Source organism: Hylobates moloch, unplaced genomic scaffold, assembly GCF_009828535.3.
Source record: "Hylobates moloch isolate HMO894 unplaced genomic scaffold, HMol_V3 SCAFFOLD_22, whole genome shotgun sequence".
NCBI classification, from domain to species: Eukaryota; Metazoa; Chordata; class Mammalia; order Primates; family Hylobatidae; genus Hylobates; species Hylobates moloch.
In genome coordinates this window covers 34,517,494-34,536,811 of record NW_026652297.1, presented here as the reverse complement: position 1 = coordinate 34,536,811, position 19,318 = coordinate 34,517,494, and positions in this window count along the sequence as shown.

Sequence of the window (19,318 nt, the reverse complement as noted above, 5' to 3'; positions counted from 1 at the left end):
TGTGTCGTGTGTGGTGTGTTGTGGGGTATGTGTATGTGGTGTATATGTGTGATGTGGGTGTGTGGTGTGTTGTGTGGGTGGTGTGGATGGTATGCGTTGTGTGTGCATGGTGTGTGTGCAGTGTGTGTGTTTGTGTGGTGTGGGTGTGTGGAGTGTGTGAGTGTAGTGAGGTGGGAGGATTTCCAGGACCTTATTCTCTGTGGTTGCACTCCCAGAGCAAACTGGCAGGACCTGAGGCTGCAGCCCTGGCACTGCAGGAGAGAGCGGAGCACAGCCCGGGTGTGGATGGAGGGCTGCCCAACCCAGATCAGCTCGGCATGCCATGCTCTGATGAGCGCTTTCAGCCCTGGCATTTACAGTGCCGAGTTTCTCAGGAGTTACCAACAGCCTTTGGACATGCACAGCCCCTTGCCCACCATCCTGGCATGGTATGAGGAGAAGAACAGAGGCCAGTGAAAGAGGGGGAGGGCAGAGAGGGCACAGGGTGAAAGAGGGACCACTACGGGGCCCACAGGGGCTGGGGGAGCTGCTCACGGCCCTGCACCCAGGACGAGTCAAAAGATGTTGGTTTAGGCCATCATTGCTGGTCAGGCAGACTAGCCTTGGCTCTGATGACCTTTTAGGGACCTCATGCTCCTTTTGGGATGGTGCATAGGTGTCCCTGCCTGATGGAACCCTCCAGCACCACAGGCATGTGTGAGAGTTGTCAGAGGGGGCAGCAGGCTGATGGATGGCCACACCAGCTGCTCACACAGCGGTAGCGCTGACTTCCTGCCCCTGAGGTAGGCCAGAATTCAATGAGGCTTGGAGAGAAAATCTGCCAGAATGGCTTCCCTTGCCCTTTTATGGGATGATGAGGCCAGGTAAGATTCAGCCGTCTCTCCAGGTGTCTGGGGAAGGGTCTGCTTGGTTTCTTGATTTTAGTAGAAATAGCTGCTGTATTTCTTTGGGCACAAAGACACGATGACCAGCCTTTGGCTGGGCTGACAAAGGATTTTGTGTGTGCGTGTGCACACATGTTGGGGGGTAGTGAGTGTCTGTGTGGGGTTAAACCTCTTAATTTCTAGAGGATCCCACTCCAAACAGATGCTGCAGGCAGGTAGTGTGGAGGGTTTGGCTGGAGCATAAATGCTCTGGCTGGGTGAGAGTGAGTTGAAGATCAGAAATATGTACTTGTTTCAAGTTTAATTTTAAAATGCGGTCTTGCTTTGGGTGACAGGATGATGTCCTCTATGTCTTGAAACAGGGGCGGTAGAGGAGACAGAGAAACTGGCAGGAGAAATTTCCAAAATATTTAGTCATGTCCCTCCTTCTGGAAGCCTCCCTCTGCTCCTCAGTGACTGTTGGAATTCCACTCGGCCTCTCTTGCCAAGACCAAGTGATGAACAGAGGCGTCTGGTTGAGAGTTTATGGGCAAAGCTGGGATAGTCAGATGCACAAGCATGGTGATTGAGAGCTTCTTTGAGCATTTCAAGAGGCTGTTGGGGAATTTGAGCCCCAGCACACAGTTGTGTGGGCCCTGAGCTGGGGCTGGCCCCTGGACCAGGCTAGCCACTTTGCTTGCAGGTCAGACCAAGGCAGTGAGCGGGCACAGGGATCTGGAGGCCAGGTGTCCAGCCCTCCCATCAGTCTCCTTGCTCCTGAACAGGGCCTCCTGGAAGTTCCCACCTCCCTGCATCTCACCACAGGGATGGGCACCAATTCACTCCATGACTAGATGACTTGTGAACCAACACCATTTTAGAAACTAGTGAAAGAGACAGCTGAAGACACAATGGATTTAGGTGTTGACTGTAGTGCCTTTGGGGGGAAAAGAAAGCATAGATAAGTTCAAATGTATCCCAAGTATTTTTTTGTTTGTTTGTTTTTGAGATGGACTCTTGCTGTCACCCAGGCTGGAGTGCAGGGACACGATCTCGGCTCACTGCAACCTCCACCTCGTGGGTTCAAGTGATTCTCCTGCCTCAGCCTCCCAAGTAGCTGGGACTACAGGCATGTGCCACCATGCCTGGCTAATTTTTGTATTTTTAGTAGAGATGGAGTTTCATCATGTTGGCCAGGCTGGTCTTAAACTCTGACCTCAGGTAATCCACCCGCTTTGGCCTCCCAAAGCGCTGGGATTACAGGCATGAGCCACTGCGCCTGAGCATTTACAGGGAAAAAAAAGCATCTCAAGCAAAGCATCTCAAGCCCTAGGAAAAGCAGCAGTTAAGGAGTGACAGGTGCAGCAGTGACCCAGGGGTGATTGTCACCATGAGCTGCAGGATGGCTGTAGAGTCTGGCCTCAGGAGGAGGCCTGGCTTGTAACCCACCTCCACCCCCACACCTGTGCAGCTTTGGGCAGGTTTCTCCAACTCTCCAGATTAATCTGAGAATGGAAATGAGACCTTTCCCTCCTGAAGACAAAGGGCTGGGTAGCGTCTCTGACGCACCTCCCAGCTCTCAGGAATTTGTGTCGGTGAATTATACTCACTTTCCTTCTGAGCAACTGACTCTTGTTTCACTCCAGTTTGGCTCCTGAGGGATGGGGATTATTCAGAACCATGAGAGGTGCCATGCTTTCCTTATGGAAAATGGAAACAAATTTGTTTCAGTCTGTTTGGACTGCTATAACAGAATGCCACAAACTGGGTACCTTATAAACAGCAGAAATGGATTTCTCACAGCTCTGGAGGCTGGGAAGTCCAAGACTGAGGCAGATTCAGTGTCTGGGGAAAGCCCACTTTTTGGTTCATGGATGGCACCTTTTTTCTGTGTCTTCCACATAGTAGAAGGGCAAGAGCTCTGCTCTCTTTCAGGCTTCTTTTATAAGGGCACTAATCCTATTCATGAGGGCTCCATCCATGACTTGATCATTCCCCTGAAAGACTCCACCTCCCAGTGTCATCACATTGGGGATTAGGCTTTTAACCTATGCATTTTGGTGGGACGCAAATATTCAGACTATAGCAGAATCTAAGGGTATGCCACATGACCAGGCAGGGGGGAGGAGAGAGGAGGGGGTGAGGAGAATGTAGGTGATAGGTGAGAATGAGAAGGGAGAAGAGAGGAAAGAAAGAAGAGGGGAAGAGGAGGGGGAGGAGGAAAGAGAGAGGAAACATCCAGCATCCCTAACAGGGTTTGTCTGGATTGGGTAGTTTGATTGATGGAGTCCTGGGCTGATCAGTATTGGCATCTTATTCAATCTCTACCAATTGCTGATTTGTCTCTAATCAGAGAAAACTATTTGCAGATATGCACTATAGATCCCAAGGAGACACCAAGGAGAAAGCTCAGATGACTCTATATAAATTCATTTCTAGCACCAGAGAAGCAGCTCAAAGTGTGTCTCTGCATAGTCCTGAATCAGCGGCATGATCTTAATGTAATACTAGTAATAGCTTCTATTTAATTAAACACACATAATGCATCATATTCCCTGTAGCCCCTTAGCTAGCATTACCTCGTTTAATCCTCACAACAACCATATGAGGTAGGTATACTTATTGTCTCCATTTTAGATCTGGTTTGTGTGAGTAACATATCCAAAGTCACTTAGCCAATAAGTAGCAACACCTGGATACACGTTTGTCTAACTCCAGAGCCCAAACTATTATTTATAACACACTATGGGCTCCCTAAGCAAGGATCGTTGTCTCCCCAAGGCCAAGCCCAGGCCTGACATAGCGTAAATGCTCATTGAATGAATGAATGAATTATGTAAGGGCAATGAGGTCAACGATTGGAAGGCTGGTAAGAAAATTTATATCCTGTCCCAAGAATCAAATTGCTTCAATAGATTTCCAAGGCAAGCCCTGACAACAGAGGGGGTTTGTTTTTCAGCAATGTCCATGCATAAATGCAATTTTTTATTTTTAGTTTTGCAATCTCAAAGGGCCCAGAGTTTCCCTTGTGAATGAGCTCAGCATCCTCACATTTCCAAGAGGAATCAACGCTGCAATTTCTTGGACCATGGTGGCTCTCTTCCCAGCACACCCTTTCTGTGACCTGCACCCCTGTGTTGTCCTCAAAGACACACTAAGAAAACACATTTCAGAAGGAAGGACATAATGGAGCCCAGGATCCAGTTCTGTGTTTGGCGTGGCCCCAGAGATACTGTGTGCAGAGTCAGAAATGTGCTTCCCAGTTGGACTCCATGGGATACTGTTTCAAAAGAGCTATCATTCTTGTCTGTTTACCACATATCTTGTTGTAATAGGCTCTTCTTTTCCAGAATTTTTTATTTTCCCTGGCATTTTGTGTTTTGGTAATTGCCTACAAGAATAGTTCTATAACATAAATCAACAATGAAAACTAAATTACCCCTGCCCACATCCTTTCATTCCTTTTTCATCTCTAATGATATTTTCTGTATGATGACTAACCCAGACTGACGTAATTTATCAATTGATCTTGACCATGTACATTAGAAAATGCGTTCTGCAGGCCCCAGCAGGCTATCTTCCATGTGCGCCACGTAGCTTTAGAAAACCTGTTAGTGCAACAGAAATATCTAAAGCCCAGCCTTTTTGCTAAGAATATTAGAACCGGTGCTAATTACTTTATTAATCATAAAGTGAAACAGCAGTGCTATGTCACCACAGCCGTAAAATAAGTGGTTTTATGGCAAAAGTAGTTAAAGAGAAAGGACAGATTGGATTTATAATACTCAGCTGGTTAAAAAAAGAAATTATGCATACCAGCAATTTTCTTTCTTTGGTTAAATATTCATTAAATGTGTACCACTAAAAACCATTTGTAACGAATTCCCTAGTGGGTCCATGCCCTAAGAGAATTTATTTTAAAATACAAATTAAGGCTTAAATTTGCCTTTTTATTAAAAATAGGTATAATGAGTCAACATACCTCCTGAGAGAAAGGAGAGTTGCAGACATGCTGATGAGAGGAATCTTGTCGCCAAAACCTGGAGGCCATGCTGGTGTTGGGGACTTAGGCTATGCTGCAGGTGCCTGTCATCATTAAGGGCGGAAGAATTCAGAGGCTTTGGTCCAGGTTAAAGCCCAGAGGCGGCCACTGTCTGAAGACAGGGACACCACAATGACCATCATTGAGGGCAATGTTTACACTTTGATTGTTAGGTTAGATATTTTGTTTTCTTTACAGTCAGTGTTGTCTCTGAGTAAATAAAAATAATCTCGAGTTTCTGCAAGTATGCTTGGCTTTCACACACCTTGCAATGTAAAAAAAAACTAGGATTCATCAACATTTCACTTTCTGTTACTGATTAAAGCCACTTGTGTGTGTGTATGTGTACGTGTGCGCATGTGTGCATGTGATTAGATGGAAGAGAGAACATTAATGTTTGTTGAGTGCTAATACATTTCAGACACTTTATACATTAATCTATTAATGGCTATCTCATTTAATATTCAAAACAGGTGTGTTATAGGTGGCCTATCTCCTGTTTACAGAAAACCAAGGTGCAATAATCTCTCTCTGAAGGTAACTCTGTTAGTGGCAGATATGGAATCCTGACTCGAGACTGCCAGATCCCAAAATCCATGCTCTTTATCCTGTACCAGGGCGTTTCCAATTAAAATGCAAGACAAAATTACTAAATGCTGAGTGCAGGCTGATTTCATAAAGCAAAATGATGAAGTAGATAATATTGTCTCCATTTTAGCAGTGGACACTAAAAAGAGGGTAAGTTGTCAGGGTCACATAGTTAGTGAGTGAATTCTAACCCAAATCTGTTTATGGGAATCTAGGACCCCTTGTCTATGGTCTGAGTATCCTCTTCCATCAGATAATTTCCAGCCCTAGGAAGTTTCTTCTTGTATTAAATATCTCCTGGCTCAAAGTTAAATTCATTTTCTTTTGCTTTGCCTTTTATTTATTTATTTATTTATTTGAGACAAAAATCTCTGTTGCCCAGGCTGGAGTGCAGTGGCACGATCTCAGCTCACTGAAACCCCCACCTTCTGGGTTCAAGTGATTCCCCTACCTCAGTCTCCCAAGTAGCTGGGATTACAGGCATGTGCCATCATACCCAACTAATTTTTGTGTTTTTAGTAAAGACAGGGTTTACACCATACTGGCCATGCCGGTCTTGAACTCCTGACCTCAGATGATCCACCCACCTCAGCCTCCCAAAGTGCTGGGATTACAGGCGTGGCGGCCACGCTCGGCCTGCTTTGTCTTTTGTGATCAACAGAAAAAATACCACCATCCTTCAGGTAATCCTATCCACATAGTGTGAACTCTTCAAATTATCCTTCAATGGGTTAAACAATCCCAAATTACTAAGTTTTCTCTTGGTGAAGACAGTATTCCTAGTTACTTCTGACCACATAGAATCAATACAAAGAAACCAGACCAAAGAAACTGCCTCTTAAAATAGAACATGCCATCTTTTTATGTCACAGCTGGGACTAGTATTGTTTCAAACGAACAGAGTGTGGAATTGAGGACTCAAGTTAGGTGAAGCTCTGCCATGGAGTGGGCACCTATCAGATGTTGGCTCTTTCCTCTCTCCTTGATGGGCCCACTGGCCCAGGATATGAGGCCTGAGAGATTCCTATAGGAGGAGAGGATGAATATTTTGACAAGCAGGTAACTTTAGGAAGATGTGGGTAGCAGATCTTAGGGATTGGTGTTCTAGAACAGTGGTCCCCAGCCTTTTTGGCACTAGGGACCCATTTCGTGGAAGACGATTTTTCCACAGATGGGAGCAGGGATGGTTTTGGGATGAAACTATTCCACCTCGGGTCATAAGGCATTAGTTGGATTCTCACAAGGAGTGCTCAACCTAGATCCCTCGCATGCACAGTTCACAATAGGGTTCATGCTCCTATGAGAATCTAAAGCTGATGCTGATCTGACAGGAGGCGGAGCTCAGGTGGTAATGCTGACTCGCCTGCTGCTCACCTCCTGCTCTGTGACCCGGTTCCTAACAGACCATGGGCCAGCATGGTTCCATGGCCCAGAGGATGGGGACACCTGTTCTAGAACAGAACTCCAATTGGAAAGTAAGGCAAAGAGACCAAGACAGGAATGTAGCAATAACTCTGGAGTACAATGTAGGGCAGAAATTAAAGTACACATTCAAGCAAGGATTACTTTCTTGTTCCATGCATTACCAAGTCATTTGGATCCTTAATGTCCTATATGGATGTGATAGGTCCCAGGGCCTGGGTTAAGCTTGAGGCAGGACCAGCTGCATAATTTGTGGGGTGTAGTGCAAAATGAAATTGCAGGCTCCTTATTCAAAAGCTAGACAAAAGTGCTGTTAAAGGTTCCAAAATATTACACTTTTTCTTTTCTTTCTGGTTTCTTTCTCTATTATGCTTTTAAAAATTTTGCTATTTGATATTGCACTCCCTCAGGCATGGGAATATTTGCAAGGGCCAGTATGGACTCTCACAAGTGCCTGGAGACCCGTATTTGTGACTTTGCAGTGTTACCCACTGGCTTCCTGGACAGGACATTCTCTGTCAGCCCCCAGATTGGTGTTCTCTGCCCAGCCAGGTCATGGGAGTCAGCCCTAACTCACAGAAGACTGGAGACTCTCAAGGGATCGCAACCTCAACACTGAGAAGTGGTTGGGACGTGGGTTGGGTAGGCAGAGGCTCACACCTGCCTGGATGTGTACTGAACAGCTGTGGTACTGCCAGCTGGAGATGAGGACAGCTGCCAGCCAAGGATGGGGACAGCGACCACTATGCCCTGCCCTGAGACACCCCTGAACCTTCCAGCATCCTTGTCTGTGCACAGGTTCTCACTGGAGGCAGAGAGTGATGAGAGAATGACAGCTTGCACCCCGCCCCATCCCCAGCCTAAGTGATCTCACTGATGCCCCAGGCAGTGGGCAGGATCCATTGCGGGGTGGGGTGGGGGAGGCGGGGCAAGGGCAGGGCACCAGGACCAGGAGGCAATGAAGAACCCTTCCCAGGGAACAGGGAGATTGTGGTGGTGGGGCCTGAGTGTGAAACAAGGCTCCCATATCCTAGTGCATTCTTCACTTTCCCGTCGAAAATAGGAATTCAAAGATAAAATTAAGAATTTCAGGATGGTGATCTTAGGAGCATCCCTTGCCAAGCTGGGAGATCTGGACACCTGCACTGATTTGTGACCTCAGCCAGCCTTGATTTGAGGTGCAGCCTCAGTGGCTCTGGCATAGATATTGGAAAACCACTGGGCTGGAACACCAGGCAGGTCACAGGGGTTTGCATTTGTAACTCAACATTTCTATTTATACGTGCCTTTTACAACTGCTCCACGGCCTTTTAATAACTTGGTGTGTTATCTTGCCCAGAGTTTTCGTTCACTATTAATACTGATTCTGTCACTGTTGAGGTATCTGACTCTGGACAGACTCTGCTCCTTGGCTTCCTCTTCTCTGTTAGTTCTTATTATTTGTGATTCTGCAAACTTAGTTTTAAAGCCTCATAGTGGATATTAAGACAAACGACATCACACAGGGTAGTTCACCCTGTCCATTGATCTGTCTGGCTTCTGTGTTTAAACAAAAGGGGCTGGCGGTCTTGCCAAATCCCTCACTCACCCTATGTTGTATTTTAGATCATGTTTTAAGAAAGGGAGGCCCCTGTGTCCAGTTATTTATTAACTGGAGAGGAAAAAAATGGCTTTGCCTCACTTCTTGTTAAGTAGCAATCCACATATCTTTCCAGTAAGCAGCATGACACTTCAGGGGGCTCTGGAAGACCTTTGACACTCTGGCGTCAGAGAGCCAAGGGCCTGGGAGGTGTGGCCAGCAGTGTGTGTATCCAGGAAGCAGCAGAGGAACACAGCATCTAACAGTTCTGTCACTCCTGGCTGTGTGACTGCAGGCTAGTCACTTTCTGTCTCTGGGCTTCAGTTTTTCCATCTTAAAATAAAGAGATTGGACTAGGTCATCTCCAGGGTTTCATCTAGCTCCAAAATCTAAGATTTTATGACTGCGAATCAACAACTTCCATCTTCTCAGGGGCCTCCAGTCAAGTCATTCTGGGGATCACAGTCTTTCATAATCTCTGAAGCTTCATTTATCAAAAGAACTCAGAGTGGGCCTGGCATGGTGGCTCACGCCTATAATCCCAGCACTTTGGAAGGGTGAGGTGGGTGGATCACCTGAGGTCAGGAGTTCAAGCCCAGCCTGGCCACCATGGTGAAACCCCATCTCTACTACAAATACAAAAAATCAGCTGGGTGGTGGTGGGCGCTTGTAATCCCAGCTACTTGGGAGACTGAGGCAGGAGAATCACTTGAACCCTGGGAGGTGGAGGTTGCAGTGAACCGAGATGGTGCCATTGCACTCCAGCCTGGAAAACAAGAGCAAAACTCCGTCTCAAAACAAACAACAAAACAGCTTACAGCACAGTTCCCAGCCTGTTAGAAAGAGGAGAGGCATTGAGGTACACGTCAGGCTCCATCATAAATGCATGTGAATGGGAAATGGACCCAGTGACTCAGAGCTCGCCAAAGACCCCAGCCCATAAGCAGTCTTCCGACGAGACTGGCATTGCTATCCTTGCCCCTTCAGGCAAGGGTGTTCTGCAGCTCATTGCTGAGTTCATTACTGGAACAATACAAAGAAGCCAGCAGTTAATTATACACTGAAGAAGCTCCTTCACATCAGCCTCTACTCAGCTCTCTTTTTCATGCCCTCTGAAAAGACGTAATCATCTATTATAGTCATCACCAGCTTTGTTACTTTGTGTGCCTCTAATTGGCACTTTTCTTTTAGACAGTGAGGTATAGTGGAAAATATGCTCATCGAAGAGACAGCAGCCTGATGTTGTGGTTCTGGGCCTATTAATACTCCATTGTGTAACCCTGAGTGAGTTCCCTTCACCTTTTTGGGTCTTGGCTGTCCAATCAAAAGGAGGGGGTTGGAGCAGATCTAGCTAAGCTTTGCTTCTGCCAGACATTCCGCTACTGTCTCCCCAGATGTGCCCAGTAGCATGCCAGTTATCATGGGAGACACGGAAAAGTAAACATGTGCTCTAGTTTTGGCCCTCAGAAGGTACTCAGCATTGGGGACAAGGTGGAAACAGAGAAGTGTATCATTGTGCAACTCTTCAAGGGCTACAGGAGTTTCCAGCAGGAAAATTTAATTTGCTAGCTGGAACAAGAGGGAAGAGGCCATCCTGGCTCCACTGGAGAGTCTCATGTTGGGAACAAGGGTGGTAATGCTGAAAGGAAGGGAGAAGTCAGACTAACAATAAAGGCAAACAGATTTGGACTTCATCAGCCGTAAGGCATCAGTGTCAACATTTGACTAGTGGAGTTACAGCATGAGATAGACTCCTTAGAAAATGTGTCAGTTAGGAATGCATTTGGCTGCACCAACCACTGTGGTCTAAACACACCTGGGCAGATTTTTTTCTTGTCTATAACAAGACATCAGGAGGTGGCAGGTACTGGTTGTTGGCTTAGCAGTCAGGGTTACTGTGACATTAGAATGCAGACATTCTGATGCCAGGGTTATTTCTGCAATTTCCTTAGCCTTTTACTCATGTTTGCAAGACAGCTGCTATGGTGCCTGCTCACATCTCTATGTAAGCCAAAAAGAGAAAAGATAGAAAAAAAAAAAAAAAAAAGAGTGACTGCGGGGAGGGTTTGCAGCAGTTAAGTCATTCCTTTTAAATCACAAAAAACTTTCAAAGAAGCCCCCAATCCCAGACCCCCTAAAACAAAACTAAATTTCTGATTTTGTCTTAAGGGCGATAGCTTGGCTACATGGCTATCTTTGATGCAGCCTCTTACAGAAGTCATTCCCAAGCCTGCTTTTCCTCACAGCGTCCTATTACACATCGTGCATTGATTTTTTTTAAAAAAATTTTTGTGTGCTAGTTAACTGTGAGCATCTTAAGAAACTTCCCACCTTTGTGTCTGGAGCATTAGATGCCATGCTGGGTTCACAGTGATCCTTCATTCACGACTGTGGTTGTGAATGCAGTGAAGACAGCTCGGATGGGGAACTCCCTGCCTCTATCACTTCTCTTAAATAACCAAACATCTGATGTGTTGGCCAGAATGTGTGTTAATATTCTGGCCCTATTCCAGCATATTTCATAGCAGCCATTAAAGAATATATTCTTAGGTTTGCACTTATAAAACTTTATTGGCTTAATCCATTTATTATCATACATTTGAAGTTGAAGTCTTGAAGTGTAGCTTAGCTACATAGCTGCACCTACCCATTGGTACAAACCACAGCATGCAAGTTGGTGAGCTTCTGGCAACAGTTTTTGTTTGTTTGTTTGTTTGTTTTTTGAGATGGAGTCTCGCTGTATCACCCAGGCTGATACAATCAAGGTGAAACTGTAACTTTCGCCTCCTGAGTTCAAATGATTCTTATGCCTTAGCCTCCAGAGTAGCTGGGACTATAGGCATGCACCAACAAGCTCAGCTAATTTTTCTATTTTTGTAGAGATGGAGTTTCACCATGCTGGCGAGGCTGGTCTCAAATTCCTGACCTCAGGTGATCTGCCCACCTCAGCCTCCTAAAATGCTGGCATTACAGACATGAGCCACCATGCCTGGTGACTGGTGACAGATTTAATTACTTTACCAGCTCTGAACAACCTCTATCCATGGTAGATAACTGTAGTGGTTTTTGCTCTTTCCTGAATGACTATTAAAAAAAATTTCTTAGTTTGATCACATAATTTGCCTTGCTTCATCCATAATTCTACTTCATCTCAATTGAGCTTATTTTATTAAAGGGCAGGAAGTCCTCTGAATTTCTATTTCTGGACAGGTTTCTGTGGGAGTCTTTTTAATGTTTTTCCTGCTGCCTTTTCTCCTTTATCTTTACAAGTTCCTGTTCTATAAAAATCGGTCATTTTTACTGACCATTACTGCAGGCTGAATTTTTCCCTATAAACCCTAATTTTGTAATCTGGGAGCAATATACATTGCTAATGTGATTTTTATTCCCGTCTCTCCTTCTGAGTCTGGAAGAGTAGCCTTTCTTTTGTAGATTTATGGTGAGGTCTTGTACTCAGCACTCTCACATGGCAGATGAGTTTTCTGACTATAATGGACCATTTTACAGCCTTATGGTTTGCCTATTTCTCAATGAATTTAATATTTTCTCCAATTTGTGAGCTAAATGTTAACTCCTGGCTTTTTTTTTATTGATTCAGTACTATTATAAAATGCATGTTTCTTTATGTCTGGAGCCTATGACTGCAATTACTGCGTGTGAAGATTATGTACAGATTCTAATATGCATATTAATCTCACTATGCTATGGAACTGGTCCTTGCAGAGTTGTGCCTCATGAAGGGACACTGTAACTTCATATTCTTTCTAAATGGATGGCCCCAAAACAGCAATGTCTCCCCTACACATACCCTCCCCTATTGGTGGCTGTCTTCACGGTAGAAGGGAAGACAGCAAACATCCTACAGTTGTAGATTTTGGAAGTGGAGCATGAAAAAAATAAAACTGACCCTTTGAGATACAGTTGTTTACAGAACAGGTTTTTGTGGTCCAAACCATGCCTCTGGATGCCCTGGGAGCGGCAGTAAATGGAAGCCTCCGGCTGGAGGGAGAAGCGTAGCTCCCCAGCTACTCACATATTCATATATTCTCTCTCGCTTGAGGCTGAATATATTTCTACCTAGCAAGGAAGCTGTGCTGACACACAGCCCCAGCACAGAATTCCACATTCCTTTGTGTTCAGGGAACAATGATTTAGGTTAGCTGGGATTAACCCACAGTTGAACCTCCGCGAGATGGGTTCCGAGTCTCTCAATGAATTCAGGAGTCACTGACAGCTTCGTGAATGGGATTCGTTGCCTGATGCATGAGCTGAGTTGTCACAGGCAGGGCGGGGAAGGGCAGACTGGAAAATCCCCATGCCTGGCTGCCTCCCGATGTATTCCCCAAGATTGCGCTCTGGGGGTTTCTGTGAAGGGGAGCCCTCCCATCGCCAGCCTGCTCAGACCACACAGGCACGCACAGCCCTGCCTCATGGAAGCATCTGACAATTTTTAAAAAGTCCTTTCTGCAGAGAGTCCAGAGCCTGCATGTTTTAACCCCCAAGTGGTAGCAGGCTTGTTTTGATAGTTGGAGCCAGACGTTCATATCTGTATAAAATAATATTCACTGGACGATGAGGAATATGCATGAAATCATCAAAATGAGCAGTAAAGGCAGATTTTGATAGCCTCCATCTAGAATTGTTAAGCCTTTCTTTTTTTTTTTTCTTTTGAAAAGGGGATAGAAGGAAGAGTTGTGCATCTGATATAATCAGTCCTTTTTGGAGAAATGTGTGAATGGGCTACTGTCAGTTCAAACAGGTGTCATTTAGTGTCCATCCATCTTATTTCTCTCACTAACATGTCAGTCTCCCTTGTCTTCCACTCACATCATTCAAGGTGAAAAACACTGAATAGGTTCTTTTTGTTCTTTGTATTTTTTTCATTGTTCTAGGGCTGTGCTGATACCGACACATCAAGTCTATGACTTGGAGGAAAAAGGAGGTAAGGAGGAGAGAACCAACATGCACTGAGCACCTGTGATGTGCTAGGCTTCATACCCATCATCTTATTTCATCTGCCCACATTTAAGATGTGGTGATGTCATCCCCACTTCCTGACTGAAGACACCACAGTTGAGACAGCTCCAGAAAGGGTTCCCACATCTTGCAGAGGTTAGAGACAGAGGTTAGAGTCTGCCTCAACACACCCCTGAAAACCCCATGTGGCCTAAAATGCAAAGCATTTAATGTAGTATTCATAGTGATCTATTTCATTTGTATATGCCGACTTACATATGTCAATTGCTATATCTTAGACAATGACATTTTATTTCTGTAGTTTATAAGCCTCATCCTTCAAATACTGAAAAAGAAAAAAAAGAAATGCTCAAACAAGCTTTGAAAGTGTATTCATGGTCTTTAGCTTTCTAGATCTTTCTGTGACTTCTAGCACACTCCATTTCTTAATGTGGCAGGGAGCTTCCACAGTTGGGTGGAAACAGGGTCACCATAGGCCCTATTGATTTCAGGTCACACAAACCTGTCCCTACTTCCTCAGAGGATAGGCTTAAGAACAAAACACTTCCCTGGGTTTACCTAGATGGTGGCATTCAGGGAAGGGGAGAGGGGATGGCAGTAGAATGCCCAGGCTCTTTTGGGACAAAACTACCATGCTAGAGAGGATGGATAAGGTGGCACATGTGCTCATCTTCAGGTTCCCTCCCCAAACTTATGACTGTCTCAGATGCTTGGGCTCTATCTGCCTCTCTATCTGGTGCATGTGCCCATTCACTTGGGCTTACCCCTACCCACTCTCCAGCGCATAAGTAGATTATCTCTAGATCAAATGACATCCTTGACTCTCAGCTGCCATCAGTTGATGCAATCGGCGATTAATTAGGCATCAACAGTCTGGTGAATGACAACAGTGGGTTAACATTTAGAATGGACCTTTCTCCTGTCCTGTTTTGGTCCTTAATTGCCTGTTTTGGTTCATCTTAGCAAGCACCAAGCCGAGGCTGGGCGTGGTGGCTCAGGCCTGTAATTTCAGCACTTTGGGAGGCTGAGGCAGGTAGATCACCTGAGGTCAGGGGTTTGAGACCAGCCTGGCCAACATGGTGAAACCCTGTCTCTACTAAAATACAAAAATTAGCCGGGCATGGTGGCACGTGCCTGTAATCCCAGCTACTTGGGAGGCTGAGGCAAGAGAATCGCTTGAACCTGGGAGGCGGAGGCTGCAGTGAGCTGATATCATGCCACTGCACTCCAGCCTGGGCAACAGGGCGAGACTGTCTCAAAACAAACAAACAGCAATTTAAAAAAAAAAAGCACCAACCCCAGACGAAGCTGTAACACATCTAGCTTCATCCATACACACGTGTAAGTATTCTCAATGGAGTACAGTGGATGGGAACACCCATAGGACAGCTCTGGGTGCAGCTAAGTTTGACTGCCAGAGAAGTGTGGGGTAAATACTATTAAGATGAGCTTGATGCTGCTTGATGGAGCTGAGTGAGTGGTGCCATATGGCAAGGCTGTCATTACGAATAGCAGCAGCTGGGCTAGGAATAAAAAGGTGTCTGTGTGTGCAGCAGCACAGGGGAGAGGAATTCGAAAGACATCACAAATCCTCTGGGGAAAAGAAACAGAAATGGAGTCAAAATGTGGCTGACCCTTTTCTTTCTCACCCTTGGCCCTGCTGGGAGCAGAAACAGAGTCCTTGAGGTGAAAACACAGCTGGCTTTGTCTTTCCCTTACGATTGTGGCCACACTGCTCTTCCAAAAACAGGTATAGACCCCAACACCTGTGGTTTGCACGTCAGCTTTGGTGACATAGATTGGAGGGCAGGTTGCCATGAGGAGGTCCTCAGGCTGTAATATGGTCGATGAATCGGGAAGGTCTGAACACGTGGCTATGAAGGAAGGCAGGGGAGCAGAGGGGAGGCTGCAATGCAAGTGTTGAAGTGCTGGATATCTCTGAGTTTCGGAGAACAGGGGCTTGAGGTGGGCTTATCTCAGAGAAAGCTCAGAGAAAATCATACTGTGGGCTCTTCCATGCTCCTCGGAATATTGCAACCTAGCTGGCATCTGGATAAAATATGCCGCCTTCTGCAGGAGGAGTAGCTGAAGCAAAGCTGTCATAAAAAGCCACATGTAGCCAGGGCAAATGTGTGTAGAGGGAGGAGGTGGGGATTTTCCTGCCTGAGTGCCGGCTCCGGGCCCACCTGCGTTGCCTTGGCAACGGTGATGGGGGAGGAATTTATAGGCTTATTCCTATGTGAGTACCTTAGGTCTTTTTAAATTCCTGCTGGCTTCTCTAGCCACCCACCGCTTCTGTGAATCACTGCATGGGGCTCTGGGAGATGCTCTGTCACAGTCTGAGGCTTGACACAGCTCAGGGGATGCGGAGAGGTTCCGAGAGACTGGGGGAGCAGCTTTTCAACATTTTGCTTTGGTCTCTGGAATGTCAGTTCCAGGGGCTAGATGGAAAAAGCAACTTTGAAGTGTGATTTCTCAAATCCGCTTCATTCACCCAAAATGTGAAGGGCCTTCTAAACAGCTCAGTGAGGTGTAAAGCAATGAGAAGGTCGGAGTTTCCGCTCTGAAATGTTTATCGGTGCCACCTTGGGTGAGCTGCAGGTCAGATTCCTATCCCTAGTCTGGTCTCCTCTTTAAACATGAGCACTGGATGACCTGGCCACAGTGGGCCTATACACTCCAGCATTTTGTGCACCCTGATTGGACTTCTCTTTGATTAACCACAGCTGGTTTAAGAGCACAGCACCTGTCCCGATTACCGTCGCCAAGAACTTACGAAACCAAGCCAAGCTAGTTGCCTTGTCAGCAGCAGCCAATAGGAGTTGAGAGTCAGGGCTCAAAAACCGAATTTGGTGCCAAAAATCTGAATACACTGAACCAAGTGCTCACCTCCCAAATTGCATTAAAAAAAAAAACCCAACACCTCCAGCGCCTGTCCTAAATGCAGGTGACGCTTGTGTCATCCCCACTAGAATGAACCTGGGGACAGGCAAAGCTGGGTCTGAATGTTCACTGCTGCATCTCAGGGCCTAGCATGCAGTGTGGCAGAGAGGAGGTGGTCTCTGAGGATCTGGGCTCTACGAAGCTCCGTCATGGGGTTGTCACATGGAGAGGCATGGAGTCTGTTGTCACTGGCCCATTTTAAAGATGGTAACATTCCACGGTTAATAAGAATAGCTCATGTTTATTGACCTCTAAGTTGTGTATAGCATCATCATAGGTGCATAATTTTAAAAAAGATTTTTCTTCTATCAAAGTTACACATGCACATAATTTAAAAAATCGATAGTAAAAACACCAGTCCCCACTTTCCTCAAATTTTCTGTTCCCCAGAGGCAGCCATTTTTAACTCTGTTAGTGCATTTTTTTGGCATTAACCTTCATATCTTTATATAATGTGCTTGTCTTGCTATTAGGATTTCTTGCTCTGTAAAGTGAGGATCTAGTTCCCTTTTACTTCTTTGCCACCAAGACACAGACATACACACACACAACACACTCCTCACAAACTCCACAAATGTACCCCATGAACACACCCCCCAGCACACACCATGAAAACACACACAGCCCCCACACACACCCCAAACACACTACACACACACCAAACATACATACACACCCACACACTTTCTGGACCTCCCATTATTGCAATATGGTTATATTGTAATTTTGGATACAATAGTCATTGTTTGCATTTTACGGATGTGTAGACATTCTATACAACTGACATGTAGTAAACTATGATTACTTTCTTTTGCTGCATAATTTCTCTATTTCTCTTCAGTTAATTATTACCTTGGGTTTTTCATCTGTGCTTGTGTGTTTGCACTTCCTACTCTCTGATTTATCACTAAGTTCACTTCAGACTCTCCTCCAGTTGCAAATCTCTCAATATTTTTCAAGCAATTAGGTATTCCGGTAAATTTCACCATTAAAAAGTATTCAATCTCCTTTCTTGGTTTCATTTTGTAAGGTGGGGAATAAGAACAATTCTAGCTTTTATCTAAGCGTCCCACGAGGACAAATCAATTTGTAAGGTCCCCAGACCTGTAATTCTGAATGAGAGTTAGTCTACTTTCACATATTATTCTGTTTAATGTTGAAATTTTTTTCGTCCACATGCCTCTAACACCTACTAGAACTTTCTACTGTAAGACCTAGCTGCAAAAACACTTGTCTTACAAGCTATAAGTATAAAAGCATATGTATGCTGCCCACTTCATCCTCCTATCAGCCCACATATACTGTGTCTTTTCAGTCTAAATAAGTCGGAACTAAATTGAAAATTCAAATCTGGCTGGGCATAGTGGCTCATGCCTGGAATCCTAGCATTTTGGGAGGCCAAGGTGGGAAGATCACTTGAGCCCAGGAGGTTGAGACCAGACTGGGGAACATAGTAAGGCCCCTGTCTCAATAAAAATAAAATAATTTTTTAAAAGAACGTAAAATCTTTAATATACATATCACATTTGAGGTACTTGCTACCACTGTCAAGGACTGACATTCTGGCATGGAGTTTGAGTCTAGAATGTAAAATGGCTTGTGCTCTACCTTAAATGCTATCTAAAATGTATAAGATCACCCTTGGAACCACAGGATTTAGTACCTTTCCCACAATCCTCTCAAAGGTAAGGATTAAATGCACTTTGGATTAGGATATCAGGAGGCAGAGCAGCATTCTGGGTGAGACTTAACCCAATGGCATCCTAAAGGCTAGAACCCTGGCCAGAGAGAATACAAGAAGGAATACAAGAAAACTGTATTCCTTCAAATACAGGTTTTGACAGCCTCCAGTCAAAGGCTGTCTGTCTTTGACATCCAGGTCCTTCTCTTTATTCTCAAACCAGCCAGGCCGATAGGGGGCCAGATATGTACTTCTTACTTTCAAATTAGCCAGATCATTGTCTCACTAAGACAAGCAATTTAGATTTCAAGACTGGATTCTGGCTTTACTTTCACCCTACCCCAATTTTTCCCTCCCTCTTTCCTTTCCTTCTTCCTTTCTCTTTCCCCATTTCCGCCTCCTCTGCCTCCTCTGCTTCCTCTGCCTCCCCTCCTGCCCTCCCTTCCCTCCTTCCCTCCTTCTCTCCTTCCCTCCTTCCCTCCTTTTTTCTTTTCTTCTTCTTCCTCTCCTCCTCCTCCTCCTCCTCCTCCTTCTTCTTCTTTCTCTCTTTCACCTACGAAGGCATGGATGTGAGAGTAAAATCATACTCTTGGGCTAAAATCTGTGGTTGGTTGGCTGTATGACTTTGAGAAGTCTACACAGGCTTGTTATGCATTTCTTCATCTATAATATGGGGCTAATAAGACAAACTGTCAACTATGAGAATTCAACAAAGTTATGCATGATAAGTACCTGGTACAGGGCTTGCTATATACTAATTGCAGAATAAATGGCTTCATAATAATATCTTAAAACATTCACCTCCAAATTCAATGCTGCTTAAAAGCAATATCCCCATTCTAGGAAATTTTGACAGTGTTTACCATATGACTCCGTCTTTCAGCTCTTTAGAATATTTGAATAGAACAAAATGTTGGTTTGGTTCAGAGAATATATTTTGGTCCAGTTTTATTCTGGCTTAATTGTTTTAATAAATCTATAGATTTTGCTTGGGTTCATATTATGCAAATGTAAAATTGGGGCTGGGTTTGAGGCTTTTTATTCTGGTGCTTTAGATATTAAAATCTTGGATTCAAAGGCTGTCATGGGACTCCTACCCTTCTACTGAAGCCCAGAAAAGAACATCCAGGGACTTGTGAAATAACAGACCTCTCGCTGCTGGAACAAGATACTGTCCAGGTTTAAGTGGCATAGAAAGGATTTGATGAGTCTGTTACCTAATC